General features: G+C 43.4%; 1 protein-coding gene and 1 non-coding gene across 2 annotated transcripts in view; both read right to left on the bottom strand.

Annotated features, from left to right (window-relative positions):
* The window catches only part of DMRT1 (doublesex and mab-3 related transcription factor 1), a 354,547-nt gene that overhangs the window by 133,435 nt on the left and 195,572 nt on the right, over positions 1–25,540 (bottom strand). The gene's annotated exons all lie outside the window — the stretch shown is intronic.
* Positions 9,527–9,633, bottom strand: LOC138660482 (U6 spliceosomal RNA). Its single transcript, XR_011317876.1, has one exon. It is a non-coding gene; the product is annotated as a U6 spliceosomal RNA (small nuclear RNA).

Here is a 25,540-nt window from a genome sequence, read left to right as displayed (position 1 = left end):
AATGCAAATGTGAAACTAGCCTTAGCCAAACCTCTGACATTTCCCTGACACCGACTCCACCAAAATGGGCTCCGACTCCGACTACATAGCCCTGCCTGCAACCCTACTGATAAATCTATCCGAGTCGGTGTAAAAGAGGGCCTCTCAGTTCTCCAGACATGTGTGCTCTAACATGCCTGCTCGGTACGTCCCATAAGATAACACTCCTGGAACAAATGTTCGTAAAGGGAACCTGTCACCCCCAAAATTAAAGGTGAGCTAAGCCCACCGGCATCAGGGGCTTATCTACAGCATTCTGTAATGCTGTAGATAAGCTCCCGATGTAACCTGAAAGATGAGAAAAAGAGGTTAGATTATACTCACCTGGGTGGGTGGTCCGATCCGATGGGCGTCGTGGTCCGGGGCCTCCCATCTTCTTACGATGACGTCCTCTCTTGTCTTCACGCTGCGGCTCCGGCGCAGGCGTACTTTGTCTGCCCTGTTGAGGGCAGAGCAAAGTACTGCAGTGCACAGGTGCCGGGCCTCTCTGACCTTTCCCGGCGCCTGCGCACTGCAGTACTTTAATAGGATGTCATCGTAAGAAGATGGGAGGCGCTGGACCGGACCGCGACGTCCATTGGACTGGACCGCCCAGGGTAAGTATAATCTAACCTCTTTTTCTCATCTTTCAGGATATATCGGGGGCTTATCTACAGAATTCCAGAATGCTGTAGATAAGCCCCTGATGCCGGTGGGCTTAGCTCACCTTCGATTTTGTGGGTGACAGGTTCCCTTTAGAACTCTATGTCAGTTCTTCTGTAATTCCTCCTAGAAAAGCATCAATAAATTAACAACTGGGAGTTACTAGTTGAGGGTGTGTCCCTAGTGTTCAATCAGTGCTAACCGTATCAAACCAACTGTGATACCAACCAAACCAACCACACATCTTTGACATGGGAAGTAATGTCACATAATTGTCAACTTTAAGGAGGAATACAAGACGAAAACAATGCAGGGAACTACAAAAACATGATAGAATTATTGTTTATGGGAACTACAAGTATTTACTTAAAAAATATATCGGGAGAGCTGGTAAGGTTCTCTTTTGGGGCCCTACATAAAAATTGTAAAACAAGTGCTGATCGACATTATAATACGCCATTTAAGGGAATCTGTCACCAAGAAAATTTAGTCTGTGGGCACCATATTATAGAGCAGGAGGAGCTGAGCAAATTGATATTTGGTTTTGTGATATTTTGGGATTTTCGGTCCAGGAGTCTGTCCCATCTACATGTGAGCATTTACAGATAACTGTCAATCAGTAATATAATCGCCCACTAGACCAAAAATCCCAGACAGAGTAGAGTATTGAACGGTGGAAACACAGATTATACTGAATCTTTTCTCCCCAAACTATATATCTATGTACTCACCTCCACCTGCCCTAACATGGTGCCTGCAGACTGGACGGCATTTTCCTGGTGACGGGTTCCTATTAAAGCATTTTCCATTCCCCACCATGGTTGTTTTTAAAACCAAACCTAGCCTACAGTCACCTACAGCTCTTAGGTAGTGCTGCTGAGGAGCATTATTTATTCCTTCCTTTTCCTTTCCTTATTCCCTGGACAACCCCTTTAACGCTTAAAAAGTATGCATATATGTGTAACAATAATATGTTTTCCATAACTTCATTCACTTGTCATTTTTCTTTCCACCGTTTCTTCCATTGACTGTAAGTGACTAGAAGACGCCTGTTCACGTCACGTAGAACATCAGAAGCAAGGACCTCCGGGGATTATACCCCCCCCCCCCCGAAAACTGCACTGCATGAATGTATGGCAACATGAACATTGTATGATACTGTGGTAAAATCTGCAAAGTACAAGTGACAAACCCATAACTCATACACAACACGTGCATTTAACCCATTAGTGATCGCTTGGCAAATAGATATTTCTACAAAGATAAGAAAAGCTATGTAACATGTCACACAAGTTCCTACTAACCCCGAGGCTGGGGTCAGATGAACGCATGAAAAATTGTTCGACTTTCATCCGGGAAACTGTGAGGGGCTCATTCTCATGTCAGTGATTTTTCATCAAGCACAAAAAACTCCCAAAGGCCTGATCATTTATAAAACACTTGCAGGCAATTTTGGGGAATCTAACACTCAGGAAGAATGGGATCACATGTTTAGAGACTTTTCTCTGAAAGCGGTTTAATTTATTATCAACAAGAGATCCTCCAATTTAAAGGAAACAAGCAAATCTATTATTGGAATATTTGATCAACTGAAAATGTGTGCTAATACGAGTGAGTTTAGGGAACTAGCAGATAATATTTTGTACAAGCTTAAAGAAAAGGAGAAAGATATAATTTCAAGGAAAATCAAAAAATTCAAAAGAGATAAAAATACCAGACCATCTTTACATGAATGGTCCAAGTAATTTAGATACCATTAACATTCCCAGCATAAGCCCGCAACACACACTAAATGAGCTCGTAGTGCTTAATGAATATAATGTGACACCATCACCACTCGACAACTCAGTTGAGTTCTCTGTTTATGCAAACACAAACTCAACACAATACACACCGGTCTCGGTTCGCCGAGAGCATACCCCTCTAAACCTAAACTCCCCCAATCTAATAAACCATAATAATTCACAAGAGAATACTCTATTTCCAGACACTCCGGCATTTGACAGGTCTAGTCCTCAAACAAGGGCCTAGAGGGCATTCGAAATTTCGGGTGGATACGTCTAATAGATTTTCACCCCTTTCATTGCATGAGGAAAGGAACGAGGCAGGAGAACCCTCCAACCAGGGAGATCTCTGGGGGGGGGGGGGGGGGGAACAACCTGGGCCTAGCATAAGCATTGAGAAGGGCAATCATATCCTTAGAGGAGGGTACCATAATAAGGACCTCTCTATTATTAATTCCCGCCCATTGGTAAGCAACACCAAAATTGTAACATCAAAAACCTCAGCACTTGATAAACCATAGGGGAAAAGTGTGAGGGGACCTAGAGTACCCTCGGTTCGTCCCCCCCGTCAATCGGGATTTTTTTCAGGTCAGGTCAACAAAACCAAGAGAGGTGGGGGGGACGTTCCAAAAATAAAATAAAAGGCCCTGTGAACAACAATATACTAAAAATATATAATTTAAGTGAATACCAATTATGAAGTAGTGAAGTTTCTCTACTACAAAAGGGGCTTAAATTTGCACCCACATCTACAATAAACCCATTCAATTTATATATTTGTATGAAAAAATCTTTGCATAATTTAGCCTTGAAGAAATACTTTTTAAAGAAAGAAAATCCCATTAGTAGAAATTGGTACCAGATGACAAATCAGTTTATTCATACAACACTATCCAACCCCTCGAAATTCACTCCTATACAAGAATTCTCCAACGCCTTCCGCACTTTTGACACATTGGTCACGGCAGGCATTAGGAAAAAGGGCTGTAGGAAACCAAAATTTGTATCTTACAACTTGACGCAACAAGAGAAAAAAAGCCATAAAAGAGTTAAAGGAGAATAATGAGATTATAGTTCGATCAGCAGACAAGGGAGGTGGGATAGTAGTACTGAAACGATCAATGTATCGGGAGGAGTCTATCAGACTCCTCAGTGACGAAATCACATACAAAAGATTAAGAAATGATCCAACCACTTATTTAATAAAAAAATTAAACATCTTATGTTCAAAAGGAAAATCTATAGGCATTTTAAATAAAAACTAGTTTGATTTTGTGATGAACCGCACCCCTAGTCTAGCGGTTTTTTACCACATTCCGAAATTACACAAGAACCCAACATGTCCCCCTGGGAGACCAATCATTTCCAGCAATAATAGCCTCACGGCAAATTTATCAAAGTATGTGGGCACCCACTTGCAGAAATGCCTGTCCCTAATACCAGCATATCTCAAAGATACAGGGCATGTATTGCAAATTTTGGAGATGGTCAGTTGGAAACCCAATTATATTTTAAGGACATTAGACATCAAGTCCTTGTACATGGTAACTGATCAGGACAAGGGTTGCCAAGCAGCAGGCCATTATCTTGAATTGTTGGGTATCTATAAGCCAAGCCAGGTCTAATTCATTCAGGAGTGTATACGGTTCATTTTACAGCACAATTATTTTTTATATGAGGACTAATATTTTCTGCAGACATGGGACACGGCTATGGGGACTAGGGTTGCCCCTAGCTATGCCAATATATATACAGCCAAATGGTAGGAGTCATGACTACGTCCAGCCGAAAAGCTCCATGAAGGTCTGGTTTTGTGGCGTCGGTTTATTGACGACGTTTTATTCATTTGGGAGGGCACACAAAATGACCTTGAACTGTTTTTATCCAGCCTAAATGCCAATGAATATGGTCTTGAATTTATTCCAACACCGAGCAACATAAGTGTTAATTTTCTGGATCTCAACATCTATGTGGAGGACAATCATCTGATGTCATCATAAGGAAGTGGATGCAAATAGCTTCATCCACATAACTAGCTGCCACCTCCCTATATGGCTCACGAATATACCTACGAGCCAGTTCATGCGTATAAAACGTAACTGCACGAAAAACGATGATTACCTCAGAGAATCAAAATTTCTAACCCAGCAATTTCTAGATTATAACAATTTCTGGTTATCCAGAACCCTTATTGGAACAGGTGAAACTTGACATGGAAGCCATACCCAGGAACGAACTGGTATACCCCGCCAAACCGGCCATTTTGGATCCTGTAGATATCAAGGACCAAATACAGTTAGGGCCAGAAATATTTGGACAGTGACACAAGTTTTGTTATTTTAGCTGTTTACAAAAACATGTTCAGAAATACAATTATATATATAATATGGGCTGAAAGTGCACGCTCCCAGCTCCAATATGATAGTTTCCACATCCAAATCGGAGAAAGGGTTTAGGAATCATAGCTCTGTAATGCATAGCGTCCTCTTTTTCAAGGGACCAAAAGTAATTGGACAATGGACTCTAAGGGCTGCAATTAACTCTGAAGGCGTCTCCCTCGTTAACCTGTAATCAATGAAGTAGTTAAAAGGTCAGGGGTGGATTCCAGGTGTGTGGTTTTGCATTTGGAAGCTGTTGCTGTGAGCAGACAACATGCGGTCAAAGGAACTCTCAATTGAGGTGAAGCAGAACATCCTGAGGCTAAAAAAAAAGAAAAAATCCATCAGAGAGATAGCAGACATGCTTGGAGTAGCAAAATCAACAGTTGGGTACATTCTGAGAAAAAAGGAATTGACTGGTGAGCTTGGGAACTCAAAAAGGCCTGGGCGTCCACGGATGACAACAGTGGTGGATGATCGCCGCATACTTAATTGGGGGAAGAAGAACCCGTTCACAACATCAACTGAAGTCCAGAACACTCTCAGTGAAGTAGGTGTATCTGTCTCTAAGTCAACAGTAAAGAGAAGACTCCATGACAGTAAATACAAAGGGTTCACATCTAGATTCAAACCATTCATCAATACCAAAAATAGACAGGCCAGAGTTAAATTTGCAGAAAAACACCTCAAGAAGCCAGCTCAGTTCTGGAAAAGTATTCTATGGACAGATGAGACAAAGATCAACCTGTACCAGAATGATGGGAAGAAAAAAGTTTGGAGAAGAAAGGGAACGGCACATGATCCAAGGCACACCACATCCTCTGTAAAACATGGTGGAGGCAACGTGATGGCATGGGCATGCATGGCTTTCAATGGCACTGGGTCACTTGTGTTTATTGATGACATAAGAGCAGACAAGAGTAGCCGGATGAATTCTGAAGTGTACCGGGATATACTTTCAGAACAGATTCAGCCAAATGCTGCAAAGTTGATTGGACGGCGCTTCATAGTACAGATGGACAATGACCCCAAGCATACAACCAAAGCTACCCAGGAGTTCATGAGTGCCAAAAAGTGGAACATTCTGCAATGGCCAAGTCAATCTCCAGATCTAAACCCAATTGAGCATGCATTTCACTTGCTCAAATCCAGACTTAAGACGGAAAGACCCACAAACAAGCAAGACCTGAAGGCTGCGGCTGTAAAGGCCTGGCAAAGCATTAAGAAGGAGGAAACCCAGCGTTTGGTGATGTCCATGGGTTCCAAACTTAAGGCAGTGATTGCCTCCAAAGGATTTGCAACAAAATATTGAAAATAAAAATATTTTGTTTGGGTTATGTTTATTTGTCCAATTACTTTTGACCTCCTAAAATGTGGAGTGTTTGTAAAGAAATGTGTACAATTCCTACATTTTCTATCAGATATTTTTGTTCAACCCTTCAAATTAAACGTTACAATCTGCACTTGAATTCTGTTGTAGAGGTTTCATTTCAAATCCAATGTGGTGGCATGCAGAGCCCAACTCGCGAAAATTGTGTCACTGTCCAAATATTTCTGGCCCTAACTGTATGCCAGCTGCCATTTATAACCCAGTTCCATGCAGGGCATAAACAGTTCAGAAGAATCACTGAGAAACATTGGGCGGTCCTACGAGGGGATAAGAGGTTGGGGAAACACCTAACGACACCGAAATTTATATATAGAAAGGCCCAATCTTTGGGCCATCTTATAGCCCCCACCGCTAAGCTGGCTATTGGTGATAGGGCGAGGCCTTATAAAACATCTTCTCAATCCAATGTAGGGTTTGTGCCATGCGGAAGATGCTACTGCTGCATAAACACCAACTTTAGGAAAGAACGACAGTTCACATTTAAAGACTAGAGTGGAACTAGGGAATTAAACATTAAAGAAAAAATTACTTGATTTTCAACAGGGGTCATATACTTGATCTATTGCCCGTGTAACAAACTCTACGTGGGGCACACTAAGCGGAGCCTTATGACACGGATAAAGGAACATTTGAAAAATATTCAAAAGGGTCATATCGGACACCCTTTGTCACGTCATTTTTTGGATAAGCATAGTAAATCGACAAAATGGGAAAAGGGGCTGTTTTTTATGGGCATCCAAATGGTCCGTCAGAGCCCAAGAGGAGGCGACTTTATCCGAAGTATGTCCAGGGCGGAAATGCAATGGATATTCACTCTGGATAGTCAGACCCCAAAGGGCCTCAATCAGCAACTGGAGCTATTTGCATTTTAACTACATATTTTTTAGGAATATTAACCAACATACGATTTGGTAGCCAGTAAAAGTAGTGAGGAGAAGCGATGCCACATGTGCATCTATTTGTGGATAAAAATGTAAGATGTGTAAGAGGTATTTTCCACACAATTCCAGCTTTTTCATTTGTCACTGTTTCCCCATGAGTAACAGCATCCCCACTCCAAATGTTTCTGGGTACACACAGCAGACCCTTTTAACTATCTCAGTAGTTACGTTAGACACTGATAAAAGTTAAAGTAGTCACGGCTCTCCTCACAGGCTGGAGTATTGCACGTCAGTCTTGATGAACCGTACACAGGCAGGAGTATTGCAAGTACGTCAGTCTTGATGAACGTACACAGGCTAGAATATTGCACGTCAGTCTTGATGAACTGTACACACGCTGGAGCATTGCACATCAGTCTTGATGAACTGTACAGTCAGGAGTACTGCACGTCAGTCTAGATGAACGTACACAGGCTGGAGTATTGCACGTCAGTCTTGATTAACATACACAAGCTGGAGAATTGCACGTCAGTCTTCATGAACTGTACACTGGCAGGAGTATTGCAAGTCAGTCTTGATGAATGTACACAGGCTGGAGTGTTGCACGTCAGTCTTGATAAACGTACACAGGCTGGAGTATTGCACGTCAATCTTGATGAGCGTACACAGGCTGGAGTATTGCACATCAGTCTTGATGAACATACACACGCTGGAGCATTGCTTGTCAGTCTTGATGAACCGTACACAGGCAGGGGTAGTGCACGCCAGTCTTGATGAACCGTACACAGGCAGGAGTATTGCACGTCAGCCTTGATCAACCGTACACAGGCAGGAGTATTGCACGTCAGTCTTGATGAACCGTACACAGGTTGGAGTATTATAATAATAATCTTTATTTTTATATAGCGCTAACATATTCTGCAGCACTTCACAGTTTGCACACATTATCATCACTGTCCCCAACGGGGCTCACAATCTAAATTCCCTATCAGTATGTCTTTGGAATGTGGGAGGAAACCGGAGTGCCCGGAGGAAACCCACGCAAACACGGAGATAACATACAAACTCTTTGCAGATGTTGTCCTTGGTGGGGTTTGAACCCAGGACTCCAGCGCTGCGGTGCTAACCACTGCGCCACTGTGCCGCCCCATTATTGCACATCAGTCTTGATGAAACATACACAGACTGTACTATTGCACGTCACTCCTGAAGAATGTGAACATACTGGAGTAAGATGCACTAAATAAAAAGTAGTATGTCTCTTAATGAGTTTGGTACATTTTTCAGCTGCCTTGTGTCGCCAAAAAATCTGTACTTTAGTTCAATTTACGCTACTCCTCTTGATCTTCCTCCTACTTTTCAAAATTCAATTTTTATTGAAAGGTTAAATAATTTTCAATCACAAAAATACAACAACAAAATTGCTAGGATAATATCAGCATCAATATATCATACAATATAAGTATAACGCCCAATAAAACATCAAGTCATATTTAGAAAAAAGAGGGAAGGGAACATTTTAGATTAACAGTAATACAATTATGAAGTTACTGGAATCCAATGGAAACCATACATAGCATAGCCAGGCGCAAACCAACGCGGAGCACAATTCCAACAGAGAAGAAACGCCCCGGAGAAAAGGGTGGGTCACATCAGTCTGATGTAAGACAGTAGGCATCGGATTCTTGGAATTCAATCCAGTCTCTCCAAGTCTCACAGTATCTATCACAGTCAATGGGCAATCAAATGTTCCAGCCTATTTAGAAGGGCTATATCATAGAACCACTCATCCAGAGTAGGTGGAGAAGTACTTTTCCAGTGACGAGGAATGATATTCTTAGCAGCCCGTATAAGGTAGCTTATTAAAGACCTTTTGTATCTGGTGAAACTACCGTAGTTGGGATCGGAAAGAGCAAAAGAGATTCAGGAGAGTCGGGCACAGAGAGACTAGTCATTTTTTTTAATAGTCTGAATTACCTGAGTCCAGAAACCTCTTATTATGGGGACAGCTCCACCAAATGTGTGTCATCGCTCCCTCTTCCACTCCACATCTCCAGCATCTATCTGACACTGCGGGAAACCACTTATGAAGTAATACGGGCACCCGGTACCATCTGGAAATGAGCTTAAAGAAGGTCTCTTGAGCTTTGGTTACAATTGACGTTTTGTGAGCAAATTAAAAACATTTAGCCCATCCTACCTACTTTTCAAAAGGTTGGAAGACCTGGCCAGGCCTATGGAAAAAAAAAAAAAACATTAAAAATTTCGAGCAGTTTTATGCCAGAATTTTGGCAAAAACATTTTGCTGACGTGACCCCTAGGTGTTTATTGACCTCAAAGGTACAGTCATGATGGAACAAAAAAGAGTTTATCAAACTGCTTCTATGTGCTTCACTTTTTTTTTTGTTTTGTTTAAGTATGGAACGCTTCACAAATTTGTGTGTCATCCTTGTGCAGGGGCCATGCTAATCTTCTCCTTCCTGGGTTCAATCCCACCAAGGACAACATCTGCAGGGTGTTTGTTTGTGTCTGCGTGGGTTTCCTCCGGGTTCTCCAGTTTCCTCCCATATTCCAAAGACATACTGATAGGGAATTTAGACGGTGAGCCCCATCGGGGACTTTTTTGATGTGTGCAAACTGTAAAGCGCTGCGGAATATGTTAGCGCTATATAAAAATAAAGATTATTATTACTATTTACTTTGACTTGCTAAACTGCAGCACATAATAGACAATTTTGCCACATGTTTTCTTTGGCCACGTGGCACACTATGATCCCCAAACATCACATGAAAACCCAGTCTTATGATGTTTTAAATGATTGTTAAATTACACATTTTTTCTTTATGTGTAAGTCGTATACTAGTAAATTATGCTTTCTTTTACATGCAGTAAATGTCAAAAATTTTGCGGATATACCAATCACTAAGCTCGGAAGGCTAGTAGAAACTCTCTGCTCGGCATGTGTACGCTGCTGTAAGGCTAGCTAGTAGAAAGAGCAGCTGCTGAAGATCCCAGTTTTACAACACAAGAAACACTCGATTTTAATCGCTAGACATGGCAATTTCATTACATGCAGCACTGGACAGAGACAGAAAGCAAGCAGGATTTGTAATACGTTATCCTCCATAAGGTATGTGTTTACCTGATATATGCCTCAGTATATAAAGTATATTGCCCTACACAATGTGAGCTTGTGAATCATAATAACATTTCCAATCTCCGAATCCAAGGTTAAGAAAATGAAGAGGGGAGCGTCTAATGAACAGATCAAGAGAAATCATCAGGAAAAGAAGGATGTAGAAAAATAAGTTAACTTTCCTAGCTAGAAAAAAAACACAAAACAAAACATAAGAGGAAAAAAAATAAGTTATCCCCATCTAACAGCCAAATTCCTACATAACTCAATCTGGACATCTCATCTGGTGTGAACTGCACTCATTCCTAGTGTAAACCCCACCGCGCTCCGCAATGATATACTGTAATGTCACATCGCAATCTGGATTTACTATAAAGGGCTGTGACGAGTTTCAGAGCAGTAAACATTGCAGCGAGGTGTATTTCACACTGAGCTGGTTTTTATGAAGAACACTTCACCGCCCGGCTCCGGCGGCCCCAATGATGAATGGTGAAAGATGCGTGACAAGCTTCATCATTGTTTGTAAATCTTAACTGTTCCTGCTCACTAACTCTGCAGGCAATTTTCAAAGACAGCGGCCGATAGAAGGACAGCATAGCTCCCCTGAAGGTTATTCCACTGGTGCCTGCCTTAGAGAAGACAACTGAGTAACAGCTAATCATGATGGGGTCCTAAAATTAAAAGCTAAATTAACCCTAACCTTGCCATTTAGCAAAGATAAATTATCGTCCACTGTGGCAAAGCAGAAGTAAACAATTGACTCACCACAACTTAAACTGGACCTGGAAGGGTATGCTTTCTTTTACCAGTACAATTGCTTAAAGGAATCTTTCTTGGAAGAAAAATATGAATAAAGGGTCCCTCAGCAGACTAAATATGAGGGAGAAAGCACCCTGCAGAAACCTGCCTCAACTCTGACCTATCCCAAACACAGCCCTCATTCCGTACTGCAGTAGAGCCGCTTATTCCAATGTACGGGCAGCAAACAAAAATCCAGGGATAATGGATGCAGATGTCTTGTACACTACGCTTATCATCAATTATGGCATATGCTACATTTCGCGTCTTGCTTTGCTCTTTGACCAATTTCCAGCATTCAACACATGACTCTCTGGAGGAATACTGCATGTAACAAGTGCGCCCCATCTTTTGTCAGACACAGATCCATGGCTCTACGGCTGGAGTAAGATGCACCAAATTTATCAAGAAGCGTATTTGGTGTATCTTTCAGCTGCCGTTCGCCAGTGAAAGAAATCAGAGACCGCAGTGCATTTCTACCGTAAATTACACAGATTTTGTGCCACAATTTATGATGAAACTGTCAGCCACATTCAACTTCACCTCCATCTGCTAAGAGTCGCCCAATTTTCAAAAAATTGTCTTCACTGGTTGAAAAAGGTAAAAAGTTACAAGACTATTCAGCAACTCCAGATTTCAGTAAACAACAGTTTGATGAATTGTGGCCTATCACTTTAGAAAGCCTTCTGTTGTGTAATGAGTGAGAAATATTGCTGCTGGTCACAAAAAGAGACTCCTTCTGCTCCTTGTCCATGCAGCGAGCTTGTAGTGCTTTCTGTGCAGCAGTGATGTTCTGCGTACGGCACAGGAACTAGATTTGTTTACTACAGCTCTTATTCCGTGCATAATGGAGAGGTAGGAAATTAACATTGGGTGAATCAGTTTCTCCTGGCTTTCAAGATCTCTGCTTGTTTTCACTGAATAGTGTTTACAATCAGAAGCTAAACATTTGCTCCGCTCATGTGATGATTGCTATCAGAGTTTCCCACTGTAACAAACCATGTGCCTGTGGGATCACAACATTATCAGGACACATTTTTAAACCCTGAATGTTACCAATTAAATGACTACAAACAGGTAACTGTACATTTTGGTTTTGGTACAGAACATATACTTATAGAGGTAAACTCGTATGTCTACTTCGTTTAAACAAAGGATGTCACATTAAGGCTATGTGCACACGTTCAGGTTTTTTCACGTTTTTTTCACGGTAAAAACGCTATAAAAACTCATTAAAAACGCATACATTATGCATTCTATCATTTAGAATGCATTCTGCATGTTATGTGCACATGGATGCGTTTTTTTCTGCGAAAAAAACGCATCGCGGTAAAAAAATGAGCATGTTCATTATTTTTGCGGATTTTCTGCGTTTTTCCCGCAATTCTATGCATTTGGGAAAAAACACACAAAAAACGCGTCAAAATCGCGGTAAAAACGCATGCGGATTTCTGGCAGAAATGTCCGGTTTTTGTCAGGAAAGTTTCTGCAAGAAATCCTGACGTGTGCACATACCCTTAAACATGCAGAGGGCCAAATGAAAAACATAGACAAAATCGCGGGCCAACCACTAAACAGTATAATGGGAACCACACAGTCCTCCATACGGAACAATGGGCCCCGCATACTCCTCCAAACAGTATAATGGCCCTACATACAGTTAGGGCCAGAAATATTTGGACAGTGACACAATTTTCGCGAGTTGGGCTCTGCATGCCACCACATTGGATTTGAAATGAAACCTCTACAACAGAATTCAAGTGCAGATTGTAACGTTTAATTTGAAGGGTTGAACAAAAATATCTGATAGAAAATGTAGGAATTGTACACATTTCTTTATAAACACTCCACATTTTAGGAGGTCAAAAGTAATTGGACAAATAAACATAACCCAAACAAAATATCTTTATTTTCAATATTTTGTTGCAAATCCTTTGGAGGCAATCACTGCCTTAAGTCTGGAACCCATGGACATCACCAAACGCTGGGTTTCCTCCTTCTTAATGCTTTGACAGGCCTTTACAGCCGCAGCCTTCAGGTCTTGCTTGTTTGTGGGTCTTTCCGTCTTAAGTCTGGATTTGAGCAAGTGAAATGCATGCTCAATTGGGTTTAGATCTGGAGATTGACTTGGCCATTGCAGAATGTTCCACTTTTTGGCACTCATGAACTCATGGGTAGCTTTGGCTGTATGCTTGGGGTCATTGTCCATCTGTACTATGAAGCGCCGTCCAATCAACTTTGCAGCATTTGGCTGAATCTGGGCTGAAAGTATATCCCGGTACACTTCAGAATTCATCCGGCTACTCTTGTCTGCTCTTATGTCATCAATAAACACAAGTGACCCAGTGCCATTGAAAGCCATGCATGCCCATGCCATCACGTTGCCTCCACCATGTTTTACAGAGGATGTGGTGTGCCTTGGATCATGTGCCGTTCCCTTTCTTCTCCAAACTTTTTTCTTCCCATCATTCTGGTACAGGTTGATCTTTGTCTCATCTGTCCATAGAATACTTTTCCAGAACTGAGCTGGCTTCTTGAGGTGTTTTTCTGCAAATTTAACTCTGGCCTGTCTATTTTTGGTATTGATGAATGGTTTGCATCTAGATGTGAACCCTTTGTATTTACTGTCATGGAGTCTTCTCTTTACTGTTGACTTAGAGACAGATACACCTACTTCACTGAGAGTGTTCTGGACTTCAGTTGATGTTGTGAACGGGTTCTTCTTCACCAAATTAAGTATGCGGCGATCATCCACCACTGTTGTCATCCGTGGACGCCCAGGCCTTTTTGAGTTCCCAAGCTCACCAGTCAATTCCTTTTTTCTCAGAATGTACCCAACTGTTGATTTTGCTACTCCAAGCATGTCTGCTATCTCTCTGATGGATTTTTTCTTTTTTTTCAGCCTCAGGATGTTCTGCTTCACCTCAATTGAGAGTTCCTTTGACCGCATGTTGTCTGCTCACAACAACAGCTTCCAAATGCAAAACCACACACCTGGAATCCACCCCTGACCTTTTAACTACTTCACTGATTACAGGTTAACGAGGGAGACGCCTTCAGAGTTAATTGCAGCCCTTAGAGTTCATTGTCCAATTACTTTTGGTCCCTTGAAAAAGAGGACGCTATGCATTACAGAGCTATGATTCCTAAACCCTTTCTCCGATTTGGATGTGGAAACTATCATATTGCAGCTGGGAGTGTGCACTTTCAGCCCATATTATATATATAATTGTATTTCTGAACATGTTTTTGTAAACAGCTAAAATAACAAAACTTGTGTCACTGTCCAAATATTTCTGGCCCTAACTGTAGCTTTCCATACAATATAATGGGTCTCACATCGTCCTCCTTATAGTAATATGGGCCCCACATTGCTGTCTATACAGAATAATGGGCCCCACAAAGTCCTCCATACAGAATAATGGCCCACATAGTTCTCCAAACTTGACAGCCCCCCAAGGAAGCCCACGCGAAAAACGCGTTGGGGGTGCACTGGACACACGTTGGCAGGCAGTATTGTGGGTAAACTGAACATCTCTTAGGGCACTGTTTTCCCTGGGTTCAGAGATTCTTGAAACTGGCATGTATTTTTTATATGCTATTATTCTTGTTGCACACTTCTTATGACCTGGGGCTCTTCCAATCATACCATAACATTGCACCTTATAGGCACTAGGCACTTTTGAGCATGATAATAATTTTGCCTTTTTGAGGTGTGAATTGTTCAGCTTTTTCTCTTGCTCCCTCCCTGTCACTTAACCAACATTTGTTGTCCTTCACACAAGAGCCTTCTATGTGCATTGTCGTTTCAACTGTTTGTCATATATATTATGCCTTGTAATTTATGTCCTAATAAAATTTGTAAATTTGTTACTATTATTGTGTTTGGACAATTACTCCGTGAGGTCTTGTAGGATTTATAGTTCTCTAAACAGTATAATGGCCCCCACATCATCCTCCTTATAGTAATATGGGCCCCACATTACCTTCTATCTACTAATTGTCTAAGGGTCACTTCCGTCTTTCTGTCTGTCCTTCTTTCTGTCATGGATATTCATTGGTCGCGGGTTCTGTCTGTCATGGAATCCAAGTCGCTGATTGGGCGTGGCAAAACGCCCACGACCATTGCCACGACCATCAGCGAAGGCCACAGTCCGGCGGCAATATGGCCACTCTTTCCTCCCCGCAGTCGGTGCCCGCTCCATACTCCCCTTCAGTCATCCAGTCAGCCCTTAAACAAAGTTAATGCCAGCGCTACCGTGCTCCGTAACGCACACCGGTTACACAGCTATTAACCCTGTGTGACCAACTTTTTACTATCAGTAGTAAAATGATCTAATGTTAAAAATAATAATAATAATAAAAAAAAAAGGTTATTCTCACCCTCCGACGTGCGTCCTGTCCTCGGCAGTGCAAGCGACAGGTTTCGGTTCCAAAGATGCTATGCGAGAAGGACCTTCCATGACGTCACGGTCATGTGACCGCGATGTCATCACAGGTCCTGCGCTCATACCAATCCTGGGACGGGAAGTTGCCGCGTGCACCGCACACAGGCGACAGGACTACAAGGGGCCCTCGGAGGGTGAGTATATGTTTATTTTTTATTTTTTAACCTGTTATATACGTGGCTAGGCAATATACTACGTAGCTGGGCAATATACTACGTGACTGGCCAATATACTACGTGACTGGGCAGTATACTACGTGTCTGTGCTGTATACTACGTGGCTCTGCGCTGTATACTACGTCGCTGGGCAATATACTACGTGGCTGGGCAATATACTACGTGACTGGGTAATATACCACGTGACTGGGCAATATACTACGTGGCTGGGCAATATACTACGTGACTGGGAAATATACTACGTAACTGGGCAATATACTACGTGGCTGGGCAATATACTACGTAAATGGGCAATATACTACGTGGCTGGGCAATATACGTGACTGGGCAATATACCACGTGACTGGGCAATATACCACGTGGCTGGGCAATATACTACGTCACTGTGAAATATACTATGTCACTGGGCAATATACTACATGGCTGGGCAATATACTACGTGGCTGGGCAATATACTACGTAACTGGGCAATATACTACGTGACTGGGCAATACACTAGGTGACTGGGCAATATATTACGTGACTGGGCAATATACCACGTGACTGGGCAATATACTACATGGCTGGGCAATATACTACGTCACTGGGCAATATACTACGTAGCTGGGCAATATACTACGTGTTTGGGCAATATACTACATGGGCTGTGCAATATACTACGTGGACATGCATATTCTAGAATACCCGATGCGTTAGAATCGGGCCACCATCTAGTCTACTATATAATTGTCTAAGGGTCACTTCCGTCTGTCCTTCTTTCTGTCACGGATATTCATTCGCTGATTGGTCTCGGCAGCTGCCTGTCATGGCTGCCGCGACCAATCAGCAATGGCCACAGTCCGATTAGTCCCTCCCTACTCCCCTGCAGTCAGTGCCCGCTCCATACTCCCCGCAGTCACCGCTCACACAGGGTTAATGCCAGCAGTAACGGACCGCGTTATGCTGCGGGTAACTCACTCCGTTACCGCCGCTATTAACCCTGTGTGACGAAGTTCTTACTATTGACGCTGCCTATGCAGCATCAATAGTAAAAGAATCTAATGTTAAAAATAATAAAAAATTATTATATACTCACCTTTCCAGCTCCTCGCGACGCTCCGGTGACGTCTGCATGGAAGCCGCAGGTTCCGGTGCCAACGATGGTATGGGAGAAGGACCTGCCATGACGTCACGGTCATGTGACCGCGACGTCATCACAGGCCCTGCGCGCCAGCGCGAGAAGGACCTGCCATGACGTCACGGTCATATGACCGCGATGTCATCACAGGCCCTGCGCGAGAAGGACCTGCCATGACGTCACGGTCATGTGACCGTTACGTCATGGCAGGTTCTTTTTGCGCAGGCGTAAAGAAGCTGCGTTACCATGGGACAGGCAGGGACAGCGTCAGAAGCGCCAGGAGAAGGTGAATATTTCATATTCACCTGTCCACGTTCCTGTTGTGAATTCTGTTGTCAGGCTCCCTCCTGTGGTCATGAATGGTACTTAAGCTGGTTCTGTCCATGGACTTTCTCTGGTGCCTGTGGGTGTTTCTGAGTTTCCTTCCACAGGTGACGAGGCTAATTCGTTAGTGGGCTGCTCTATTTAACTCCACTTAGATCTTTGCCCCATGCCAGCTGTCAATGTTGTACTATGGCTCCAGTTCGCTCCTGGATCGTTCTGAGTTCCTGTTGCTCCAGCAGAAGCTAAGTTCCTCTGTGCGATTTTGCTTGTTTGCTAATTTTTCTGTCCAGCTTGCTTTTGTCAATATTGCCTTGCTTGCTGGAAGCTCTGGGACGCAGAGGGGCGCCTCCCGCACCGTGAGTCGGTGCGGAAGGTATTTTTCCCTGCACTCTCTGCGTGGTCTTTTGTAGGTTTTTGTGCTGACCGCAAAGTAACCATTTCTATCCTCAGTCTGTTCAGTAAGTCGGGCCTCACTTTGCTAAATCTATTTCATCTCTGTGTTTGTATTTTCGTCTTTACTCACAGTCATTATATGTGGGGGGCTGCCTTTTCCTTTGGGGAATTTCTCTGAGGCAAGGTAGGCTTTATTTTTCTATCTTCAGGGCTAGCTAGTTTCTTAGGCTGTGCCGAGTTGCATAGGGAGCGTTAGGCGCAATCCACGGCTATTTCTAGTGTGTTTTGATAGGTTTAGGGATTGCGGTCAGCAGAGTTCCCACGTCCCAGAGCTCGTCCTTATTATCAGTAACTATCAGGTCCATTATTTGTCCAAACCACCGGATCATAACAGTACAGCTGGCCAAAAGTATTGATGCATCTCAATAGAGGGATAAGTGAAGCTCTGAGACCATTTTTTTTTCTTTGCAGCGTGTTCTGTCTCACTTTTCCCCTTTACCTCTGGGTGGTTCAGAACACAGGTGTAGACATGGACATTCAAGGTCTGTCTTCTTTGATGGATAATCTCACTATAAGTGTGCAAAAAATTCAAGATTCTGTGGTTCAGAATCCGATGTTAGAGCCTAGGATTCCTATTCCTGATTTGTTTTTTGGTGATAGAGCTAAGTTTTTGAATTTCAAAAATAATTGTAAATTGTTTCTCGCCTTGAAACCTCACTCCTCAGGTGATGCTGCTCAACAAGTAAGGATCATTATTTCTTTGTTACGTGGCGACCCTCAAGACTGGGCATTTTCCCTTGCGCCTGGGGATCCGGCATTACGTGATATAGATGCGTTTTTCCTGGCGCTCGGATTGCTTTATGACGAACCTAATTCAGTGGATCAGGCAGAGAAAATCTTGCTGGCTCTATGTCAGGGTCAGGATGAAGCAGAGATATATTGTCAGAAGTTTAGAAAGTGGTCTGTGCTCACTCAGTGGAATGAATGTGCCCTGGCAGCAATCTTCAGAAAGGGTCTCTCTGAAGCCCTTAAAGATGTCATGGTGGGATTTCCCATGCCTGCTGGTCTGAATGAGTCTATGTCTTTGGCTATTCAGATCGATCGGCGCTTGCGTGAGCGTAAAACTGTGCACCATTTGGCGGTACTATCTGAGCATGGGCCTGAGCCTATGCAGTGTGATAGGACTTTGACCAGAGCTGAACGGCAGGAACACAGACGTAAGAATGGGCTGTGTTTTTACTGTGGTGACTCCACTCATGCTATCTCCGATTGTTCTAAGCGCACTAAGCGGTTCGCTAGGTCTGCCACCATTGGTACGGTACAGTCAAAATTTCTATTGTCCGTTACTCTGATTTGCTCTTTGTCTTCCTACTCTGTTATGGCATTTGTGGATTCAGGCGCTGTCCTGAATTTGATGGACTTGGAGTATGCTAGGCGCTGTGGTTTTTTCTTGGAACCCTTGCAGCATCCTATTCCATTGAGAGGAATTGATGCTACGCCTTTGGCCAAGAATAAGCCTCAGTACTGGACCCAATTGACCATGTGCATGGCTCCTGCACATCAAGAGGATATCCGTTTTTTGGTGTTACATAATCTGCATGATGTGGTCGTTTTAGGGTTACCATGGCTACAGGTCCATAATCCAGTATTGGACTGGAAATCTATGTCTGTGTCCAGCTGGGGTTGCCAGGGGGTACATGGTGATGTTCCATTTTTGTCAATTTCGTCTTCTACTCCTTCTGAAGTTCCGAAGTTTTGTCGGATTATCAGGATGTAATTGGGCCGATTGTTCAATTTATCTGTGCCAGAACACGCCGCTATGCGGAGTTATATAAAGGAATCCTTGGAGAAAGGCCATATTCGCCCATCGTCATCACCGTTGGGAGCAGGGTTCTTTTTTGTGGTCAAGAAGGATGGTTCTTTGAGACCTTGTATTGATTACCGCCTTCTTAATAAAATTACAGTCAAATTTCAGTATCCTTTGCCGTGTTGCTGTCCGACTTGTTTGCTCGTATTAAAGAGGCTAGTTGGTTTACCAAGATAGACCTTCGAGGGGTGTATAATCTTGTGCGTATTAAACGGGGCGATGAATGGAAAACAGCATTTAATACGCCCGAGGGCCATTTTGAGTACCTGGTGATGCCATTCGGGCTTTCCAATGCTCCATCAGTATTTCAGTATTTTATGCATGACATCTTCCGAGAGTACCTGGATAAATTCCTGATTGTGTATTTGGATGATATTTTGGTCTTTTCGGATGATTGGGAGTCTCATGTGAAGCAGGTCAGAGTGGTGTTCCAGGTCCTTCGTGCTAATTCCTTGTTTGTGAAGGGGTCAAAGTGTCTCTTTGGAGTTCAGAAGGTTTCATTTTTGGGGTTCATTTTTTCCCCTTCTACTGTCGAGATGGACCCTGTTAAAGTCCAGGCCATTCATGATTGGACTCAGCCGACATCTGTGAAGAGCCTGCAAAAGTTCCTGGGCTTTGCTAATTTTTATCGTCGCTTCATCGCTAATTTTTCTAGTGTTGCTAAACCGTTGACTGATTTGACCAAGAAGGGTGCTGATGTGGTCAATTGGTCTCCTGCGGCCGTGGATGATTTTCAGGAATTGAAGCGTCGTTTTTCTTCTGCCCCTGTGTTGTGCCAGCCAGATGTTTCGCTCCCGTTTCAGGTTGAGGTTGATGCCTCTGAGATTGGGGCAGGGGCTGTTTTGTCGCAAAAAAGTTCTGATGGCTCGGGAATGAAGCCATGTGCTTTCTTTTCTAGAAAGTTTTCGCCTGCTGAGCGCAATTATGATGTTGGTAATCGAGAATTGTTGGCCATGAAGTGGGCATTCGAGGAGTGGCGTCATTGGCTTGAAGGAGCCAAGCATCGCGTGGTGGTCTTGACGGATCACAAAAATTTGACTTATCTTGAGTCTGCCAAACGGTTGAATCCGAGACAGGCTCGATGGGCGTTGTTTTTCTCCCATTTTGATTTTGTGGTTTCGTACCTTCCGGGCTCTTAGAATGTGAAGGCTGATGCCCTGTCAAGGAGTTTTGTGCCTGACTCTCCGGGTGTTTCTGAGCCGGCAGGTATTCTAAAAAAGGGGATAATTTTGTCTGCCATCTCCCCTGATTTGCGGCGGGTGCTGCAAAAATTTCAGGCTGATAGACCTGACCGTTGCCCAGCAGAGAAACTGTTTGTCCCTGATAAATGGACTAGTAGAGTTATCTCTGAGCTTCATTGTTCGGTGTTGGCTGGGCATCCTGGAATCTTTGGTACCAAAGATTTGGTGGCTAGATCCTTTTGGTGGCCGTCTTTGTCACGGGATGTGCGTTCTTTTGTGCAGTCCTGTGGGACTTGTGCCCGGGCTAAGCACTGCTGTTCTCGTGCTAGTGGGTTGCTTTTGCCCTTGCCGGTCCCGAAGAGGCCCTGGACGCATATTTCTATGGATTTTATTTCGGATCTCCCCGTCTCTCAAAAGATGTCAGTCATTTGGGTGGTTTGTGATCGCTTTTCTAAGATGGTCCATTTGGTACCCTTGTCTAAATTGCCTTCCTCCTGATTTGGTGCCATTGTTTTTCCAGCATGTGGTTCGTTTACATGGCATCCCGGAGAACATCGTTTCGGACAGAGGTTCCCAGTTTGTTTTGAGGTTTTGGCGTTCCTTTTGTGCTAGGATGGGCATTGGTTTGTCTTTTTCCTCGGCTTTCCATCCTCAGACAAATGGCCAAACCGAACGAACTAATCAGACGTTGGAAACATATCTGAGATGCTTTGTTTCTGCTGATCAGGATGATTGGGTGTCCTTTTTGCCGTTGGCTGAGTTTGCCCTTAATAATCGGGCCAGCTCGGCTACTTTGGTTTCGCCGTTTTTCTGCAATTCTGGTTTCCATCCCCGTTTCTCTTCAGGGTAGGTTGAGTCTTCGGACTGTCCTGGTGTAGATACTGTGGTGGATAGGTTGCAGCAGATTTGGACTCATGTGGTGGACAATTTGACATTGTCCCAGGAGAAGGCTCAACGTTTCGCTAACCGCCGGCGCTGTGTGGGTCCCCGACTTCGTGTTGGGGATTTAGTTTGGTTGTCGTCTCATTATGTTCCTATGAAGGTTTCCTCTCCTAAGTTTAAGCCTCGTTTCATTGGTCCGTATAAAATTTCTGAGGTTATCAATCCTGTGTCATTTCGTTTGGCCCTTCCAGATTCTTTTGCCATCCATAATGTGTTCCATAGGTCGTTATTGCGGAGATACGTGGCGCCTGTGGTTCCATCCGTTGACCCTCTTGCTCTGGTGTTGGTTGAGGGGGAGTTGGAGTATGTGGTGGAGAAGATTTTGGATTCTCGTATTTCGAGACGGAAACTCCAGTACTTGGTCAAGTGGAAGGGTTATGCTCAGGAGGATAATTCCTGGGTTTTTGCCTCTGATGTTCATGCGGCCGATCTGGTTCGTGCCTTTCATTTGGCTCATCCTGGTCGGCCTGGGGGCTCTTGTGAGGGTTCGGTGACCCCTCAAGGGGGGGGGTACTGTTGTGAATTCTGTTGTCAGGCTCCCTCCTGTGGTCATGAATGGTACTTCAGCTGGTTCTGTCCATGGACTTTCTCTGGTGCCTGTGGGTGTTTCTGAGTTTCCTTCCACAGGTGACAAGGCTAATTTGTTAGTGGGCTGCTCTATTTAACTCCACTTAGATCTTTGCCCCATGCCAGCTGTCAATGTTGTACTATGGCTCCAGTTCGCTCCTGGATCGTTCTGAGTTCCTGTTGCTCCAGCAGAAGCTAAGTTCCTCTGTGCGATTTTGCTTGTTTGCTATTTTTTCTGTCCAGCTTGCTTTTGTCAATATTGCCTTGCTTGCTGGAAGCTCTGGGACGCAGAGGGGCGCCTCCCGCACCGTGAGTCGGTGCGGAAGGTATTTTTCCCTGCACTCTCTGCGTGGTCTTTTGTAGGTTTTTGTGCTGACTGCAAAGTAACCTTTTCTATCCTCGGTCTGTTCAGTAAGTCGGGCCTCACTTTGCTAAATCTATTTCATCTCTGTGTTTGTATTTTCGTCTTTACTCACAGTCATTATATGTGGGGGGCTGCCTTTTCCTTTGAGGAATTTCTCTGAGGCAAGGTAGGTTTTATTTTTCTATCTTCAGGGCTAGCTAGTTTCTTAGGCTGTGCCGAGTTGCATAGGGAGCGTTAGGCGCAATCCACGGCTATTTCTAGTGTGTTTTGATAGGTTTAGGGATTGCGGTCAGCAGAGTTCCCACGTCCCAGAGCTCGTCCTTATTATCAGTAACTATCAGGTCCATTATTTGTCCAAACCACCGGATCATAACACGTTCCATCCGCCGGGCGCCGCACTGTCTTCCCGTCCTCTTGCAGTGACTGTGCAGGTCAGAGGTCGCAATTAAATATTAGTGTGCGCGCTGCCGTCTGCCTGAACAGTCAGTGCGGAGAGACGGGATGCTGAGGAGCAGCGACGAGAGGTGAGTATGTGATTTTTTTTTTTTTTGCAGCAGCATTACATGTGGCACAATGCTGTATGAAGCGTCTATGGGGCCATAAAGAACTGCATGGAGCATTAAATGGGGCATCTATGGGCCCATAACTGCATGGAGCATTATATGGGACATATATGGGGCCATAACTGCATGGAGCATTATATGGGGCATCTATGGGGCCATAATGAACTGCATGGAGCATTATATGGAGCATCTATGGGGCCATAACTGCATGGAGCATTATATGGGACATCTATGGGGCCATAATGAACTGCATGGAGCACTATATGGAGCATCTATAGGGCCATAACTGCATGGAGCATTATATGGGGCATCTATGGGGCCATAACTGCATGGAGCATTATATGGGGCATCTATTGGGCTATAATGAACTGCATGGAGCATTATATGGGGCCATAACTGCATGGAGCATTATAAGGGGCATCCATGGGGCCATAACTGCACGGAGCATTATATGGGGCATCTATGGGGCCATAATGAACTGCATGGAGCATTATATGGAGCATCTATGGGGCCATAATGAACTGCATGGAGCACTATATGGAGCATATATGGGGCCATAACTGCATGGAGCATTATATGGGGCATCTATGGGGCCATAACTGCATGGAGCATTATATGGGGCATCTATGGGGCCATAATGAACTGCATGGAGCATTATATGAGACATCTATGGGGCCATAATGAACTGCATGGAGCATTATATGGGACATCTATGGGGCTATAATGAACTGCATGGAGCATTATATGGGGCATCTATGGGGCCATAACTGCATGGAACATTATATGGGGCATCCATGGGGCCATAACAGCATGGAGCATTATATGGGGCATCTATGGGGCCATAATGAACTGCATGGAGCATTATATGAGCGATCTATGGGGCCATAACTGCATGGAGCATTATATGGGACATCTATGGGGCCATAAGGAACTGCATGAAGCATTATATGGGGCATCTATGGGACATCAGGGGCTCTGCAAACGCAACATAACGCCCGCAGACCATTCTATCAAAGTCTGCATTCCAAAACGGCGCTCCTTCCCGTCCAAACTCTGCCTTGCGCCCAAACAGTGGTGCCCCCCACACATGGGGTACCAGCATACTCAGGACAAACCGGACAATAAATTTTGGGGTCCAATTTTTCCTGTTACCCTTGTGAAAGTAAAAATTTGGGGGTGAAAAGATCATTTGTGTGGAAAAAATGTTTTTTTTATTTTCATGGCTCTACATTATAAACTTCTGTGAAGCACCTGGGGGTTTAAAGTGCTCACCACACATCCAGATAAGTTTTGATTACTGTATTTCAAAGTTCCTTAAGGGGTCTAGTTTCCAAAATGGTGTCACTTGTGGGGGGTTTCCACTGTTTAGGCACATCAGGGGCTCTCCAAACGCGACATGGCATCCGATCTCAATTCCAGCCAATTCTACATTGAAAAAGTAAAACAGCACTCCTTCTCTTCCAAGCTCTGCGGTGCGCCCAAACAGTGGTTTACCCCTACATATGGGGTATCGACGTACTCAGGAGAAATTGCACAACAAAATGTATCGTTAAATTTATGTTTTTACACTTGTGAAAATAAAAAAAAATGGTCAGAAGTAAAATGTTTGCAAAAAAAGGTAAATGTTCATTTTTTCCTTCCACATTGTTTCAGTTCCTGTGAAGCACGTAAAGGGTTAATAAACTTCTTGAATGTGGTTTTGAGCACCTTGAGGGGTGCAGTTTTTAGAATGGTGTCACACTTGGTTATTTTCTATCATATAGACCCCTCAAAATGACTTCAAATGTGATGTGGTCCCTTAAAAAACAATGGTGTTGTAAAAATGAGAAATTGCTGGTCAACTTTTAACCCTTATAACTCCGTAACAAAAAAAATTTTTGTTTCCAAAATTGTGCTGATGTAAAGTAGACATGTGGGAAATTTTATTTATTAACTACTTTTTGTGACATATCTCTCTGATTTAAGGGCATAAAAATACAAAGTTTGAAAATTGCTAAATTTTAAAAATGTTCGCCATATTTCCGCTTTTTTCATAAAGAATTGCAAGTAATATCGAAGAAATGTTACCACTATCATGAAGTACAATATGTAATGAAAAAACATTCTCAGAATCAGCGGGATCCGTTAAAGCGTTCCAGAGTTATAACCTCATAAAGTGACAGTGGTCAACTTTGTATAAGTTTGTATAAGTGGTACCTTGTATAAGTTTTAGTAGACAGCAAAAAAGCCAAAACTATTTCTGGACCCAACTGTACAGCATACAGTACAGACCAAAAGTTTGGACACACCTTTTCATTTAAAGATTTTACTGTATTTTCATGACTATGAAAATTGTAAATTCACACAGAAGGCATCAAAACTATGAATTAACACATGTGGAATTATATACTTAACAAAAAAGTGTGAAACAACTGAAAATATGTCTTATATTCTAGGTTCTACAAAGTAGCCACCTTTTGCTTTGATGACTCCTTTGCACACTCTTGGAATTCTCCTGATGAGCTTCAAGAGGTAGTCACCGGGAATGGTCTTCCAACAATCTTGAAGGA

Source organism: Ranitomeya imitator, chromosome 1 (genome assembly GCF_032444005.1).
Source record: "Ranitomeya imitator isolate aRanImi1 chromosome 1, aRanImi1.pri, whole genome shotgun sequence".
In the NCBI taxonomy this organism is placed as follows: Eukaryota; Metazoa; Chordata; class Amphibia; order Anura; family Dendrobatidae; genus Ranitomeya; species Ranitomeya imitator.
The sequence above is the reverse complement of the archived record's forward strand: the minus strand, read 5'-3'. Positions and strand labels throughout refer to the sequence as shown.